Genomic DNA, 18,450 nt, shown 5'->3' on the forward strand with positions numbered 1-18,450 from the left:
TTCTCTGAAAACATCTGCTCAATGTGCAGTGGCAGTGCAGTTCTGGTCCCCTCCTGCATCTCAAGAGAGATATATTATGATTAGAAAAAGTACAGAAAAAATGGTTAGGGGTATGGAACAGCTTCCATATGAGGAGAGATTAAAAACCTGGGACTGTTCAGCGTAGAAAAGAGATATCTGGGGGGGGGATATGATAGAGGTCAATAAAATCATGAACAGTATGGAGAAAGTGAATAAGGAAGTGTTATTTATCCCTTCACAGAACACAAAAACCATGAGTCACTCAATGTTATTGATAGGCAGTGGGTATACAACAAACAAAAGGAAGTACTTCACACAATACACAGTCAGCTTGTGGAAGTCGTTGCCAGGAGATGTTGTGAAGGCCAAAAGTATAACTGGTTTCAAAAATAATTAGATAAGTTCCTGGAAGATAGGATCATCAATGTTTGTTAGCCAAGACAGTCAGGAATACAACCCCATGCACCGGATGTACTTAAACCTCTTGATTGCCAGAAGCTGGGGCTGGAGGACAGGAAATGAATCACTCAGTAAATTGCCCTGTTTTGTTCACTCACACTGAAGTGTCTGGCATAGGCCACTGTTGCAAGACAGGATACTGGGCTAGATAGACCATTGGTCTGAGTCAGTATGACCGTTCTTATGTAGGGCCTGCCCTAGAAAGGAAAGGCAAGGTCAGCCAAGACATGAAAGAACCTTCACCAAAAGTGTTTTTATGGTGTCCTGACCAGAAGCAGAAGCTGGCCATATCCATGCTGGAATTCTCTAGGGAGGGTGACAGCAGTAAATGCTCTCCTCTCCCACCTTTTTCCTTTTATTATGGTTTTACTGCAGCGTCAAGCAGAAGGAGAAGAGAAAATGAGACCAATGTTGTTTTTTTCCATTGACCTAAAATAGGCTAAAAATGTTGCCTATTGCCCAGTCGTTTGTTCCCAGTAGGGATAGAAAGTAAAACATTTGCTGTGTTATTTTTCACTTGTCCTTTATTTATTAGTTAAACAAAGTTATTAATAATCATGCTTCTGAATAAGCCACTTGTACCCCAGGATTCCATGTGAGCAACTCACACAACTCTCAAGTAGTAATGTCCATTTATCTTAAAATAGTACAGACTGATATTTAAAGATGATATTGGCTTAAATCATTTGTGGTTTGAGTGTTTAAAAACAAAAGCATTAATTTCCACACAGAAATTCCCTGGTCTGTTCCTGTATACTTCCACAATTGCAGTTATCAAAGAGAAGACATATCTTTTGGGGCCTGATATTTCCTATTTTCTGCAGGCAGAAAAAGTTTACATGTGAGGGAGAGCTGTGATTTAGAATTTTTCTGAAAAACCCTGACATATATTTGTGAGTAACTTGTTCATATTAGATCTCAAGGAATGTAGCTAGAAGTTCTATTTATTTATTTTTTAAAAGATAGAAATGTAAATGTTCTTTTAAGGCTCTACTATTCCTCAGGTGAAAGAGAAAATACCTATCCACCCTGAAATGGTTGGGAAAATAATATACTTTCTTTTCTTAAAGATTTTTATCCTTAAAATAAAATAATCGGAAAGCTGAGTCGAAGCACACACAACTAGTTTCAACAGAGCTTATCCCAATATTTTGTATTGCATCGCATAAGCGATTTTTATGCTTGCCAAAACCATGGTGAAAATATAGGCTATCCACATCCTAGCCTAAGGGTTCTTAAAGGTGTAAATCACTGCATACTGATTATACTTTGTTATATTGATGGGTCTCAGGTCCTTGTTCCTCTATACTGCAAGTTCTGTGTCTTTCAAGCTCAAGGCCACAGCAGGTGGTTTCTTATTTAACTCTTCCCAATATATTAAAGAGTTACTTTTTGCAGCCAAGAAAGTAAATCCTGTAATTAAAGGTTTAAACTTTAGTTTTTTCATCCCCTCTATCATTGAGCCAGGGGAGGATTAAGAATTTCTAATAAAGACAAGAGTTAAAAAAAAAATAGTGAGTTGCATTTCTTGTTCACACCATCTAAACTATTCATTATCAATTTAGACTATATGCACTTTGGGTCAGTACCGATCTCATAAAGCCTCCTAAGCCTGTTAGTACATGTCTAACATACTTCTGAGTGTTATCTAAATAAAATACGAATAATACTACATAACAATTAATGTGATATATAGTGTTCTTTGTCCAAGAATAAGTGGTTATAAGAATGTATTCCTTATACCTTGCAACACTCCTGAGAGGTAGCTAAGCATTATTCAGCATAAAGAAGGCAAATGATTTGCCCAAGTTAAGACTCTGAGTCAGTGGTTGAGGTGGGAGCAGAATCCAAGAAAGCTGGCTCCATTTCCCAATGATTGGCAGTGTTCAGCTAAAGGCACAGAAGTCATATTTCCAAAACTCTGCTGATCTTTGCAGCAACTCAATATCTAAACAAAGCTCTTTTTTCATGTCATCTATAGAACAAGATTAATCAGTTTTTGTTGTGGCTCTTGAGTGCCTTTGTCACCCTGTAATCTTGCATGTATTCCTTTTATTGTTAGACCCACAAGGAGAGCCGAGTCCGCCCACTGGAGACAATGGAAGTTTCTAATTTTCTGGCAGAAGTGCAGCCCTGGTGAGATATCCTTCCTATTTAGCCTAGGAAATTCAGATGAAAGGTTTCAGTCTCATGGTTTCTGAAAAAAATGCTTCAAGCTTTTGAATTATAATTTTAGTGATCACATCTTCCCATGTTTTTCCTAATGAAATGTACACCTATCGATATCTATCAGAGACATTTGGAATTTGGCCATCACCATTGTATCTAGACATTAGTGTCCCAATTAGGGAACAAAACTAGCAATGATTACACTAGCTGCCACACTGGGTCATAAATGTGTACACCTCTCATCTGATGGCTTGATCTACAGAATCATTGGGCAAGGTTACAATTTTAGCAAGAGGGACTGCAATTCTTATTGCTATGTTCTGTATATCAAGTATTTGAAATGAACTGTGCAGAATGTGTTAGGTGCATTGTTTTGATCCTGACATCACTGCTAATTTTCTTCAGCTGTCAGACTGAATAAATAGCAGATCTTATTAGTCAGGATGTAATACTAGTAACTTTACAGTGGAGCGTGATGAAGCACCAACTCCTGAGCAAAGATTGCACACCAATTCTACCATCATTTAACAGCATTGCATATTTCTTGGGGTGGCTTTTTATGCAATGTAATAAATTATAATAATCTATGTAAAGAACAAGGGATGAAAAACAATAAAAATGGGATAGCTCCTCATTTGGTATAAGCCAGCATAGGTCCATGGAAGTCAGTAAAGCTATGCAAGCCTCAAGATCTGGCCTATAATTTTAAGCAGATTTGCTTAATAGAAACTTCTGAAGGTTTTCTAAATGATATCGGCAGTGAAAAATGGTCTGTGAAAGTAATGTAGCAGTAGCAGAACATGCTATCCTTTAAATAAGGGCTTGTCCCGGTAACATGTGACGGGTGTTTGTCTCATCAGAAAGATAAAGTAAAATTGGGGAAGGTGACTTCTGTACAGTGTGGGAGTGGGGCAGCTGGTTACTTTTTAGAAATGAGCCACTATGTGGACACAAGATAAATTTTGCCAGTGAATTATATATACCTAATAACAGTTACAGATTGACAGCATGACAAAGACTGCTGAGCTGCCGTGTCGTACGTTTAACAGAGAGGATCAATGGACAGAGTGAGAGATACACCTGAAGGGGAGGTTCAAGAGAGTCATGTGCCCTCCCGCTCTCACTCACTGACCTTACACAGGAAGCAGGCAAGCATGAAAGGAAAAAGAAGGCATAGGCTTTAAAGAGAAGATAGAAATGTAGGAATTGCCAGACTGCATCAGACCCTGGGTCCATATAGTCCGGTTTCTTGTCTGTGGCAGTGTCCAGCCCCAGATGCTTCAGAGGAAAGTACAAGAACCCCGCAGTAGGCACATATGGAATAATTGCTTCCAACATTACAGGTGAAATCCTGGCCATATTGAAGTCAGTGGATCCAGAAGTTCACCCTTTGTCTCATCCTAATCTCTAATATTTAGAGATTTTATTAAACCTCAGGCTTCATGATTTAAACCAAATAGTCAAGGTGGTTTGTTTGTATTAATTTAATCACTAAACATGAGTAGGCAGCTCTGCCATAGTTTGAGATTAGTCTACGTAGACCTCATCCAAAGCTCACTGCAGTCAATGGAGTCTCTGTTGACTTCAGTGGGCTTTCATATAGACTCCTCTATTTTTAAAAAAGGAACTAGCAAAACAGGTGCCAATGCTTTCCCTGATCACTTTGGGCCAGATTCTGCTACCCTTTATTTATGCTGAGTAGTACCTGCCTTCATGTGAATGTCAATGGGACTATTCATAAAATAAGTAGCTACTCCACATGAGTAATTGTCAAGGTTCCTTCCCCACTCTGAACTCTAGGGTACAGATGTGGGGACCTGCATGAAAACCCCCCTAAGCTTACTTTTATCATCTTAGGTTAAAACTTCCCCAAGGTACAAACTATTTTATCTTTTGTCCCTGGACTTTATTGCTGCCACCACCAAGCGTCTAACAAATATAATAGGGAAAGAGCCCACTTGGAAATGTCTTTCTCGCAAAAATCCCCCCAAGCCGTACACCCCCTTTCCTGGGGAAGGCTTGATAAAAGTCCTCACCAATTTGCATAGGTGAACACAGACCCAAACCCTAGGATCTTAAGAACAATGAAAAAGCCATCAGGTTCTTAAAATAATTTTAATTAAAGAAAAAGTAAAAGAGTCACCTCTGTAAAATCAGGATGGTAAATACCTTACAGGGTAATCAGATTCAAAACATAGAGAATCCCTGTAGGCTAAACCTTAAGTTACCAAAAGACACACAAACAGGAATCTACATTCCATTCAGCACAACTTATTTTATCAGCCATTTAAACAAAACAGAATCTAACGCATATCTAACTAGATTGCTTATTAACTCTTTACAGGAGTTCTGAGCTGCATTCCTGCTCTGGTCCCGGCAAAAGCAACACACAGACAGAGAGAACCCTTTGTTCCCCCCCCCTCCCCCAGCTTTGAAAGTATCTTGTCTCCTCATTGGTCATTTTGGTCAGGTGCCAGCGAGGTTATCCTAGCTTCTTAACCCTTTACAGGTGAGAGGGTTTTTCCTCTGGCCAGGAGGGATTTAAAGGTGTTTACCCTTCCCTTTATATTTATGACAGTAACCATGACAGAATCTCTCCTTTTGCTTTGTATTCCATCGCTTTCCTACATCTTTCATCTGTTTATTTTTCTTTTAAATTGTAAGCTCCTCTTTACAGAGACTGTCTGTAAGGTTTGTAATGAGTTCAGCACAATTTGGGCACCATTGCAATATATAATAAGTAATACTGCTGATGGTGTGTGGATTTAACATGCTTTGTGCAGCTCAAAGTCAGGAGAGAACGCTTTCAATAAACCATGCTTTGGGTAAGAGCTCACAACACAATTTAAGATTTAGCTTTCTTTTCCTTATGTTTTCAGCTTGGATTATTAAATTTTGGTTTGTATTTTATCTCTAAGGCATGGGAAGGGAGTCAAGGAAACTTTTCCCCATTGGTTTTCATCCCGCTATTTTATTCGGCTTGTTCATTTTTGGTTACTAATATGTAATTTGCTCTCTCTGGCAATGCAATTGATGATTACAATGTCTACCTCCCCTTACTTTGTTGGAGGATCAGAGTTCTCGACTTCAAAACGACAAAGATGAGCAGCAGGTGCTGTCATTTTTCATTATTTATCATCAGCAGATTTTTTTTTAAGTGGAATGACTGTTCTTCTGACTTTGGAATTTTGGGTGATAATTCTGTTGCATTTTCTGTCTGCAATGACACTTGATTGGCTTATAGTTGGGACATCAAACATTTTAATTTGAAATGCTGTCTGGAGAGACGGTAGCATATTTCTCTTGAAGATACTTTTAAGGATTTTGGGCCTTGGATTCTCATCATTAGTTTAAAAATCACTGTATATGTTGTGTTTTTAGTTATTTATCTTTTATTCTTTTAGGTGTACAAAGAGGGAGAAGGCTTATGGGTACAGCTAGATGAAAAATGTATGTTTTATTATCGGCTTTGTTTGGGCAGTGGAGCTGATCCTATTGGAATTAATTGATGAAAAGAAATGTTTTGAAATATTTTCTTATTCTTGACAGATGTAATTTTACTGGCTAAAGATGGATTTGTATTTTCTGCTGTCAGATACTTACATGGGAATTTGAGACCCTAGATACTGCTTTACACCTGCTAAGGATCTGGTCCATTTTCTTTCTTTGCAAAAGACCTATGCATGAAAGACTCCCACATCATCTCATATTGCAAGACTGATTTAAATAATTAGGACAGAAATGGGAGATCTCTTGGCAGGGGGTTTTATTAATGAATTGAAAGTGTAGAATTTACTTCACTTCAAAGAAAAGAGACAAAGGACACCCTATGCTTACCGATAAGGAGTATTTGCAAACACTGGCTGAAATATCAGAACGCAAACTGGCCTTCACAAAACTCCCAGCCCCTTTTGGTTGCTTCTTCTGCACATTTGTCTGAAGGAATCTTTGTTCACAACTGTGTTTGCAGAAAGAGAGAGGGCGGTGAATACTTGAGTCTTCAGGTTGGGTTGTTCATGTGAACATGTTGCATGTTCTTTGTGGACTTTGGAGTAATTCATTCAGGAAGCATTAAAATGCTATGTGATTTGGGTGACTGATCGTTAGGCAAAGAGAGAAAATGATGATTAGTGAGTACCAGAAGCAACAGTCACAATGACTAGTTAGCTAGCAATCCCTAGGCTAATATATGTTTGCATAATCTGCTTCTTGAATAATTCTGAAGCACTCATTTGTAAAAATGAAAATTATTTGCAGCTAGTTCATGAAGAGAAATAGGGCAAATTTCATCCAATAAAGTATTCACGGTGGCTAGTTAATCCAGCTATAATCTCTATATTATCTTTGTTCCGTATCATTATATTTAAAGAGGAATAATAATGAAGCTTTAGAAAGGCCCCAGGAGCCATGCCCTGATGTATTTTGCTGAATCTACCAGAGTATTTTACATTTTGTTTAAGAAATTCTGTATATTGCAATAAAAACTGAATGCAACATCATGACTCGCTGATGTTGAAAACAAATTTGCCTCTGACCTCTGTGTGACCCCACTGGCAGCAATGGGGCTGCAAGTCAGCACAGAATTTGGCTCCTAGTGACTAACTCTATTGGAGGGGGGGAAGGGGAAGAGAAGAAAGGGGGTTACATTTGAGGTTGGTTTTCTTTTTTTACAAGTCATTGGCTGCCAGACTGAGAATGCATTTTGGTAGGCAGAATGGAAAGGGTTATGAAAGAGTTCCCAGATTAACAGCATTTCAAATCTACTCCCTGGCAGGCTGCTCTTCCACTATTAACAGTAATGTTGTGTCTGGTCATGAACTTTTCCAAAATGCTGGTGCAACATGCACTTCCCTGAGTACAATGACTATGCAAGGGTCGTGCCACCCTTGGCACTAAACTGTCCAAAGTGGATGGAAAGTGCATAAGTGGGATGGGACCATAGTCTCTCTAGTCCCCCCTGTGTCAGTCAGTGGAGCTGGTCTTGCCTGGGTATAATGTGTGCTTCCCTCTTGAACAGGTGGGTACAGAAGCAACACTCCCTGGGCTCCTCAGGCATTGTAATTTACCGGGACTTAAATGCACAACAGAGCTTGGGATTTTCAAGGAGTAGGACGAAGTCAGGCACCCAACACTCACTGAATTTCTATGAGAGCTGAGTGTCTAATTTCCTTAGGCTCCCTTGAAAAAACACAGACATTCTGTGCAATATGACTTCCACTGACATCAGTGCCTTCTGGATAAGGCCCTTGAGAGGGAATCTAATCTGACATTCGCTACATTAAGTCCTAATTGTCAAATAATATTTACTTTTTTGAAAAAAAAGAAAAATTCCGCCATCACTCAAACAGTTCCAGTCAAATAATACTTTTAAATCTTGTGTGGTTGTTGGAAGAAACCTCCTTGTAATTCCTGAGGTCCATATAGAACACACATGGTTTGGCAACTTGACTGCTGGTGACATCAATGAGAGTGCCATGGTTGCTTGGAGAACAGCCTAGTGAGTAGTGCCCTGAATTTTTAAATACTGTCAGTATACTGAATATGGGCTATGATCCTCTGATGTGCAATACCCTGAATGTGGAGGGTGCAAATATGACAATATTTGTTGAGGGGAATGGAGTTTGGTAGATCTAGTTTCTTGTCTGCCACTTCTATAGTCATTTTTCCATTGATAACTTATGGTGTCATTTGAAAAGTCACTTAAGAATCTGTAACTATTAATGGGTATGTCACTTTAACAGACTAGAAAGCATATTTAAAGAGACAGCTTAATTAGCTGTTGTTCTGCCTTAACACCTCAGCACTAGTGCTTCCTTATACTCCTCATTAATCAAATCCTCTGGTACCTGTGTCGTGTGTGATGGAAGTTGACAGACAAATGTACGCCCAAGAAGTTGATTTTGATTATGCCAGGCAAGTGAGTTCCCTTTATTTAGTGATAAAGACACTGGTTGTTTCTTGAAGGAAGACATGCTGTAGATTAGACACACTAGCTGGATATAGAACTGGCACGGCAAGTTATTCCCAAGAGAAAGCTAGTGGTTGACTGCTTCCGTCTAGCATCAAATTATTGCAGATAACAGAGATGGAAAAAAAAGAGAGAGAGAATCTGCATCATCCATACAAAAATATAAAGCCAGATTTTTCTAGTAAACAACCTGTACCAGAATTTGACGGTCTTTATAAGAGCATTATTATTTTTATACAGATGAGGGGTCAGAGTTTTAGAAGGAAAGTATAATTGCCAGGAATAAACAGATCAATGCTATGTTTGAACCATATCACAAAAAAGGTAATGATTAATCTGCTTTTGCAGCTTGTTCCCAGATGTCCAGTGCCTGCCGGGTTTTGCACACAGGAAACATGATGGGATGCTAGTGAGATTTTGCTTTTAATAATGCTTTTAAGAAACTAGGCAAAAATATGCCTAGATTCCAACTACATCTATCATTTGCCACCTCCTAAACAATAGAATCCCTTTGTCCCTGTAACAAAGCGATGACTCACCAGCACAGCGCCTCCTGCTGGTCGTCCTGGGAATTAACTCTTCCAGCCCAGAGCGCCCTCTGCAGGCTGGTGTCTCATCTGCCACTGGCCCCTGTGTTCCTCCTGGACCCCAGTGCCCCTTACCTCAGGGATCTGCCCTCTGCAGTATCCCCACAGTCTCTGGGTCTCCCCTCCCCAGGGAACTCCCAACCCTATATCCCCACCTTGCTTCAGTGGCTACTGCCAGTCAACATCTAGCCCTGCTCACTGGGGCAGACTGCAGTCTGTAAGCCACTCATCACTGGCAAGGGGGGGTTGGAACTGGTGCCTTTTTCTGCCCAGTACCTGCTTTGGCCTTTCGATCAGACTGCAGTCTGGGAGTTCGCTAGACCTGAGTTTCCCCAGCTCAGCCTGCCCCTGCCCCTGCCCCTTCCCTAGCACTGCTCCGTTCCCTGAGCTCCCAGGCAGCCAGGTCCATCTTCCTAGCAGCCCTTTTATAGGACCTGCTGTGGCCTGACTGGGGCATGGCCCCAGCTGTGGCTGCTTCCCTAATCAGCCTAGCCTATTGGCTCCCTGGGGCAGCCCTTTCCCAGGGCTGTTTAACCCCTTCAGGGCCGGAGCGGGTGACCACCCTCTACATTCCCATTTGCAGAAATAATTTGTTAACATCTCTCCTGTCTAGAAATTTTATTAGATGACCCCCCCCCTTTTTATGGAATCCAGCTGACTAAATAGCATTTCTTTATATTATATCATCAAATGACATGATTAAGAAATACTCAATTTCTTCAGAGTGGCTACTTCAGGTGTATACACTTTGTCACTTTGTTCTACAATGAAGAAGTTAATGTTATTTGAAGAATGTCAGTAATGGGGAAAAAAAAACAAATATTGCTCAGTGCACTTGCAAACAATTCAAATACGCATGCAAATCTGTTTGATATATTCTTTCTTGAGTAACACCCCCTCGAGAAGTAAAATTCTGAAAGCAGGGAAGTACCCAGAACTATCCTTCAAATACCTGGCTGATACACAAGTATGGGAATTTATGAGTTTTATTATGTGGTGTGTTTGTTTTTGTATTAAGAAAATGTTAGTGCTTCTGAGAGGTGACAACCAGGCAGGCCACCAAACAGCCATGGTTATGAGATCATCATGAGTTACCCCAGCCACGGTAGAGATGATTGGGATTTTGGAGTATGGCCTCTGAAGAGTACCATTTCTATGTATGTCTTTACTCTATCAGCGAACTCACAGTGGCTGAAGATCTTGGTTGGCAGGACAGTGAATTACTTGGGGAACAGTAAAAAAGGGTTTTACAGGATGGGAGGCATGTGGGGAATAATGAACTTCCTTCCTCTGACCCCTTGAGCAAGGGCAAGGCATAATAGTAGTCCCTGCATTCAGAGAGGCAAATGATCTGCTCCCCCTTAGGGCATATGGGGCACAAATCACCCCCAAGACCCATGGCATGGGATGTAACACCCAAACAAAGGATGCTGTGTGTGCAATCACTGCGTGGCCAGGAGCTAGGGAGGGGTTGTTCCCAGGCAGCACTGTCTGTCTGGTCTGAACTGGAATACCTATGGATTTGTACTACAGTATGTACAGTACCTGGATTAAACACGGGATTGTGAATGCAGGAGAGTTCAAATGTACCTACATGGGGCAGAGTCTTTTTGGCCTAGCTTTCAAATGTCTAGCTACTGAAATGAGTCAGAAAACCCAATTATTTATTTAGCCAGAACCTTAACCTAGTGTACAAATGTTTCATTTCAGGTCCAATTTATTTAAAAATGAATTAATTGGTAGCTGGTGGTCAAGGACTTCTTTCTACATCACACAAAATTGTTCTTCCTCACTGTTTCCTTTTTTTTAAAATATCCATCCAGAAAAATGTCCCCCTTTTCTCCTCAAGTGCAGAATTTACCTCCACATTACACTTTCCCAAAGCCCAGGACAGGTAACATTCAGTCCTGCACCAAAGACAGGCTTGAGGTCCAGTATCTTGAAAAAAACAGAGGGTTACAAACAGAAGGGCTTAGCCTCAGCTGGTGTGAAATTTCACAGCTCCATTAAAGTCAGCGGAGCTATGATAATTTATACCAACTGAGGATCTGTCCCAGTATATTTAAAAGGGGAGAATCCCAGCTTCCCAGTGGAATAGATATTCATCCTTCAGCTCTAGAAAGTCTGGAGATAGTGGATCTAAAAATTGCAACACTACTATTTATAGAAATGCTGTTTTAGGTCATTTTTGAGAGGTTTCCTGAATCATATTTGTTAAAATGTTCTTTCTTGCTTAGCCTTTGCAGTTCGTCTCATGGTATTAAGGCTTTGCATGTATAGTGTGTGTTTGTGTGTGTGTGTGTGTGTATATGTGTGTGTCTGGTGGGTGCTGGGGGGGTTAACACCACTTCCTTCAAAACAATTACAATTTTTTAAAAATTCTGAAAATATTTCTACAACCCAGATCTTTCTGTGAACTGCATGAGACATATAGAATACGTGAAGGTGTGGGGAATTTTGGTTTTATCATCACTCATTTGGGCTTGCACAACTGATTAATAAACAGTGTGTGTATTATGAATCATTTGCTTTCATGAACTTAATGCCTTATTCTTCATGTGTCTCTGCATTTTTTTTTAGAAAACAAACACACTCATTGATATTTCTATTAATTATTGGTGGTCTGAAGAGATTCAGAAACTTTCAGATGCAAAGCTGTTGATACAGTTGAAGTTTTCCTTTCCAAAAATGCCTCATTGCCAAACCATCAAATGAAGGTATTTCTGTAATACTGCTGAAAACTGGCTCTGTTGATTGACTGTCTGTGATGTTATTCCCCCGAAGCACCTTGGGAATGGCATTACACCACTCTAGTCTGTCACACCTGCGGGCACACATGATGAGTCTTACGAATTGATTTTAATTGTGGTTTTAAGTGGTGGTGAATCTACATGCATCAGACATACAATTAAATCATTCTAGGTGTTAAGTACCATATAGGTTTAAAGAAGATCCAATTATGACCTCAGAAGAGTGGTTTAGTTGAGGGTTCTCAGCAACTTATATACTTGAACCCCTAGGTGGGAAATTGATACAATAGCACTTTCTTTATTGTAGTGTATTAACATGGACATACAGTTCACTAAAAGTCCAATCCTGACAGATGGTGGTAAGCAATAACAAATCCCATTGGCTTCAGCTGGAATTGCAGGTAGAATAGTAAACTAATTTGCCTAAACAGTTGGCAGTCATATCTGGTGGTGCATGATATGAGGGCCTTCCCCACCTTCCAAGTCAAGTAGACAGACAAATTGCACTAGTATTAAATTTCTGATGTGTTCCTGTTCTTGTTTCCTTGAGCCACCTTCTCTGAAAGAAGATATAGATATTAGTGGTGAGTGTCTCTACAAATGAGGATTTGATTATGCTACTCTCTTAACTTGCTTGGTCTGGCTATCTCCATATTTATGAAAAACGATCACATGAAATCTCGTTTAGCAGTGTAGCATCCTGTTTCCTAAACATCACACCTACCTGTTGTGCAGAGCACACCCAGTCCTGCTTTGTTGAACTTAGGGCTCCCAATGTCTTTTTTTTTTTCTGGCTAACTCCTCATAGGCTGGGTATAGTACAGGTCCATGTGTGCCCTTGAGCAAAAATATCACGCTAACCTGACCCCACCATTTCCTCCATACAAACAAGAAAAGCTAGCTCAGTGCAAAAGCACTTTCCACCTCCATCTCTGGCACTTCCACTCAACCCTACACTGCTGGCAGTGGCTCAGTACAAATGATCCCATAGCGTTTTGCGCCAATGTTTTACAACATTGTTTGTAGTGGAAACTGAGGGTACTCAGTAGCTCACAGGATCAGATTGTATGTTTATTGTATGTTTCTAATAACCTATACAACTTTTACAATCAAGCAAATAATTGTGAAGATAAAGTTGGCTATGTTACAGCAACTCTTTAAAAAGTTGGCCACTATGTTCTAAAACATTTGCCACGGTTAATTTTGAAATGCAGAAACATCTGTGTAGCTACAGACCAGGGTCCCAGTCCTGTGAAGACTTATGTATATGCTTAACATTATACTTGAGAGTATTCCCATTGACTTCCATAGGACCACTTGTAAGAATAATGTAAGCACGTTCAGGATTGGTCCCAGATATGAAATTTCAGGTGGGAAGAGTGTGTGTGTGTGAGAGTGAGAGAGAGAGAGAGAGAGAGAGATGTGTGTGAGAAAGCACATTATTATATGGGGGAGAGTTTCAAAAGCACGTAAGTGACTTGAGAGTGCAAATCCCATTGACTTTCAATGGGATTTATGTGCCTAAATCCCTTACTTCTAAAGTCACTTCTGGGTGCCATAATCAACAAGCAAAGAAAATTATCGTCTTGATAGGGACTAGTAAGGCAAAGCAGAATTAGTTAGTAATATTCACTCAGATTCTACCATTCAGAAATCACCCATGCATAATGTGTGTATGTTTTGTAACTTAAGACACAGGCCTGATATTTCAGAAGGGCAGAAGCCAAGAGTTACATGCAAAGATACACACTCACATGCCTAATTTATGGTGGCAAGTGATATGATTCTGAGCACAAATTAGATATGTGTTCATATGTATGCAAATACTGCATTTGTGCATGAAATTATAGTCATGGGATGCACAAATAAAGCATGTAATTGCACTTTTTTTTTTTTAATTTGGTTTTGGACTTCTGCCCTTTGTAAAGTCAGGCCCTGTAAATCAACTACTTGAAATTTCAAGATTTTTGAAAAGTAAAGTATTTGTAATTTTTTTAATAAAATCCAGTCCATTTGAGCTTTTCTCCAGATAACCGGGGCTTTTTTTTGAGCTATGCTTATTTATGAAATTATCCTCATATTTAATCTAATAAAAATTAATGTCCAAGTATGAAATATAAAGACAAAAGGAAGTTTATTCTCCGCTTATATTTGAAATAATAATTGATTCTTTATCTGATGGCATCTTTCAATTCACCATCCATTACTTGGTTATAGGAAAAAATACTTATTTTATTGTAAATGTTTGCAGATCATTGTCAAAAACTGGTGAGGATAACAACACTTCTTTTGTATTTGGTATTCTTAGTCCTGAATTTGAAATGCAATATACTGAGTCCCATCAGATGTAGTAACACTTACATAAAAAAGACCCATCATGAAAGGTATTGTATTCCTGTAGTATCTGTAATAGCAATTCAACAATCTTGGAACATAATCCAGAGAAAGCAATGCTGGACAAGCTCACTTTGGCAGCTATATCTGGACAGGTTCCAGAGCAGCTCATCTTTTATTCAAAGAAAATTTGAAAAGGGATTTGGCTTGGCATAGTGTCTCATCTGGAGAATAACGAAAGCAAAAAATAAATACAAATAAATACAACAATAAAGGCATGTCAAACAGCAAGCCACCCTTAAAAAAAAAGAAAATGGCATAAAATTGACACAGAGAAAAGAATATGAAAAAAATAAATAGAATAAATGAAATAAAATCAAGTAGGAAATTAAATGTCAGGAAAAGAAGTACAATGGGAAGAAGAAACAGAGAAAATCATATGGAAAGAATAAATAATGTAGAACAATATTGAAAATTGAGTTAAAGCTGAAAAATACATGATCTGATGTTTTTTCTCCCTCAAAAGAATTTCACATATGGAATTATGAACAGTCTCAGAATTACGTGAAAGCATTATCTATTCTAACATAAGTAGCCTAGGCTTATTCAGCAATATGTAGATTCTCTTTACCTAAGTAGTGAGGAAAAGACAAAGGTAACTCTGGCTTCTAATAACTCATTGCAGTTAAAAACTGAGATGATCAAAATATCTAGTGAACCACTGGCTAATTTCAGTAATGTTTGTGTCTTTGAAATCAAGGCAACTAAGCATTTACAAAAGAGATGGGTCGTGTTGTTTTTTTGCAGTCATCTAAGTGCAGTCCATTAGTTATTAAAATATTCTAAATGAGGTGTGCATTAACGAATGAACTAACAAAGGAACAAAATCTGAAGATTTGGTTTAGCATTCAAAACGTAGACTCTTTCAGTCTGAATACCAAACTTTCACTCTCTGCCCTTCACGTTTTAAATGCTATCTGTAGTGCATCTCTCTCTCTCTCAACTATGTTAGACATTTAGGTCCCGATACTGCAAAAATTTACATATGTGTTAATCTTCTGATTAGTTCCATTGACTTAAGTGGGACCACTGATGTACTTCAAGTTAAGCATGCACAAAGTTTCTGCAGACTCAAGGCCTTTGGATTTCTGCTCCAGCATGCCCTGACTATAGGCTAGTGGGTCATGTAGACCTTTAAGGCTAAGGACTGAAATAATCATTTATAAAAAGCTTTTTTGCTGCACCTGTGTCCAAGACATGTATGACCTTTCCCTCTCTATTCCAAGGTTTACGGGTTCCTACCTCCATTCACATAGCCAGTATATTATTCACTAAAGTACTTCACCACTGAAGTCAGTGGAAGCTTTTAACTATCAATTCAGTGAGCGTAGGATCAAACCCTATAACAGTGTTGCAATGCTATTTAGAATCTGGATATGGTTCTGGACACTAATTCCCCAAAGCCATGTTATGATTGGCCACTTTGTCCTTTTTTTTAGTGTCATAGCCACAGCTAACTCCCAGCAGTGTGTGGTAAGGGCTGTCTGCTCCAAAAGAAAAGGAAAATCTGTATACTTGCTCCATGTCATCCTCCTACACGAAACCCAAGTAGCTGGGATTGGTGCAGATCAATCACACAGGACCTGGGGAACAAAAGGAATCATTGAAGCCACAGAGCAGTAGTGAGAATTGTTCTGCAGCCCTGAATCTGCAGTAGCCCATACTGCTCCATGTAGTAACTGGTAGTTGAATAAATCATTCTTGCAGACATATCTCACTTTCACTCATAAGTTTTGCTGTTGTTGAATCCAGAGAGTGATTTTGTTAAAAAAAAATTGATCGAACACAGTTGATGTCCCAATAGTCCAGATGTTATTGGGTTGACTAAATATTAGAGCTGGGCGGGAAATGATTTTCCCATCCTGTGAAAATTTAGGAGTTTTCACAAGGTTTTGCCATTCCAAATCAGGACAAAAAGTTGAAATCACAACATTTTTCATGAACTGAGAATCCCCCAAAATTTTTGGTTTGAGTCAGTCAAAATGTTTCGTTGCGATTTTCATCCTTTTCTATTTATTTATTTATTTGTACTAGAATTAGCTTAAATTTCAAAGTGAAATGTCATTTTAAACTGAAAAAAAAATAGAATTTTTCAGTTAGTAAATGTTGAAATGAGAAACGATGATTTTGAAACTATTTTTTTAAAAAAAATTAAACAGAGAAATTCATTGAAATTGACCCTTTCCCGTGAACAATTCCAGTTTCAGTGAATTGGCATTTTTCAGAACAAAAGTCGTGTTGAAAAATCCCCAACCACCTCTAGTACATGTCTCTGCCACTGGGAGCTGAATTCATGGAAGGAAAAAGGATGTTTGAAAATAGCATCTGAGTTCAGGGTATTATAAAGAAGAGAGAGAAGAATGGTATGTAATATATTTTTGCTATTCTTTTCTCATATACTGCAAGCTGTTTTCATAGTGGAAGGATATGTGTCTTCCCTTGTTTCTGTTATCTCGTGGTAAATTGATTTGTAAACTATGTCTAAAGCTTTACAGCCAGATTATAAAAAGAAAAGGAGTACTTGTGGCACCTTAGAGACTAACCAATTTATCTGAGCATAAGCTTTCGTGAGCTACAGCTCACTTCATCGGATGCGTACTGTGGAAAGTGTAGAAGATCTTTTTATACACACAGAGCATGAAAAAATACCTCCCCCTCACCCCACTCTCCTGCTGGTAATAGCTTATCTACAGTGATCACTCTCCTTACAATGTGTATGATAATCAAGTTGGGCCATTTCCAGCACAAATCCAGGTTTTCTCCCCCCCGCTGCCCCCCCCACAAACCCACTCTCCTGCTGGTAATAGCTTATCTAAAGTGACCACTCTCCTTACAGTGTGTATGATAATCAAGGTGGGCCATTTCCAGCACAAATCCAGGGTTTAACAAGAACGTCTGGGGGGCAGGGGGGAGGAAAAACAAGGGGAAATAGGTTACCTTGCATAATGACTCATTATGCAAGGTAACCTATTTCCCCTTGTTTTTTCCTACCCCCCCCCAGACGTTCTTGTTAAACCCTGGATTTGTGCTGAAAAATGGCCCACCTTGATTATCATACACATTGTAAGGAGAGTGGTCACTTTAGATAAGCTGTTACCAGCAGGAGAGTGGGTTTGTGTGTGTGTGTGTGGGGGGGGGGGGAAACCTGGATTTGTGCTGGAGATGGACCACCTTGATTATCATACACATTGTAAGGAGAGTGATCACTTTAGATAAGCTATTACCAGCAGGAGAGTGGGGTGGGGGGGAGGTATTTTTTCATGCTTTGTGTGCATAAAAAGATCTTCTACACTTTCTACAGTATGCATCCGATGAAGTGAGCTGTAGCTCACGAAAGCTTATGCTTAAGTAAATTGGTTAGTCTCTAAGGTGCCACAAGTACTCCTTTTCTTTTTGCGAATACAGACTAACACGGCTGTTACTCTGAAACCAGCCAGATTATAATAATTTGAACATTTTATGTGAGTTTGTTTTCTTTTCAAAACTAATACAGTGGGTAGGAGGTCCCTAGTTGTTTTGCTGGCCAATCAACAGAGTAAAAATGGCTGGCTCATCCGACCTCAAATGCCCCCTCGATCAGCACAGTGGTATGGCACCCCCTGGAAATTGGCGCATAGGGCGAAAGCCCTGTTTGCCTGTCCCTAGAACTGTAAATTGTCTAAATTGACTGATATTGAGTGCATACTGTGGTGTGGATGGCTTTGTCCCTTTCAGGACATCATGTTCATTTTGCAGCACAGGCATGCTGTACATAACTACATAAACAATGAACAACCTCATTAATGATAGCATGTACATTATTTCCATAACAGATGTATCTTCCCCATCCCCGCTCCCTCCAACCATCAGTGGGAAAAATGCAATGTGCATGTTTGGTAAATCAACCGTCATTTAATATGTTGAGAGTCAGGCTGCAGATTGATTTAAGGTGACATTTCACCTTAGCTATAATGTCAGTCGGCGTTACTCCCTCTTCCTCCCATTTCAGAAGAAGTCCATTTTATGCTGTGATGTAGAACTTCAGTACAGTTCCCTTTATGAGATTATTATTAAGCCCTTTTACAGTTAAAATGGCCATCTTCTGTTGTATTGCTGTTGTTTA

Source organism: Natator depressus, chromosome 9, assembly GCF_965152275.1.
Source record: "Natator depressus isolate rNatDep1 chromosome 9, rNatDep2.hap1, whole genome shotgun sequence".
Lineage (NCBI taxonomy): Eukaryota > Metazoa > Chordata > Testudines > Cheloniidae > Natator > Natator depressus.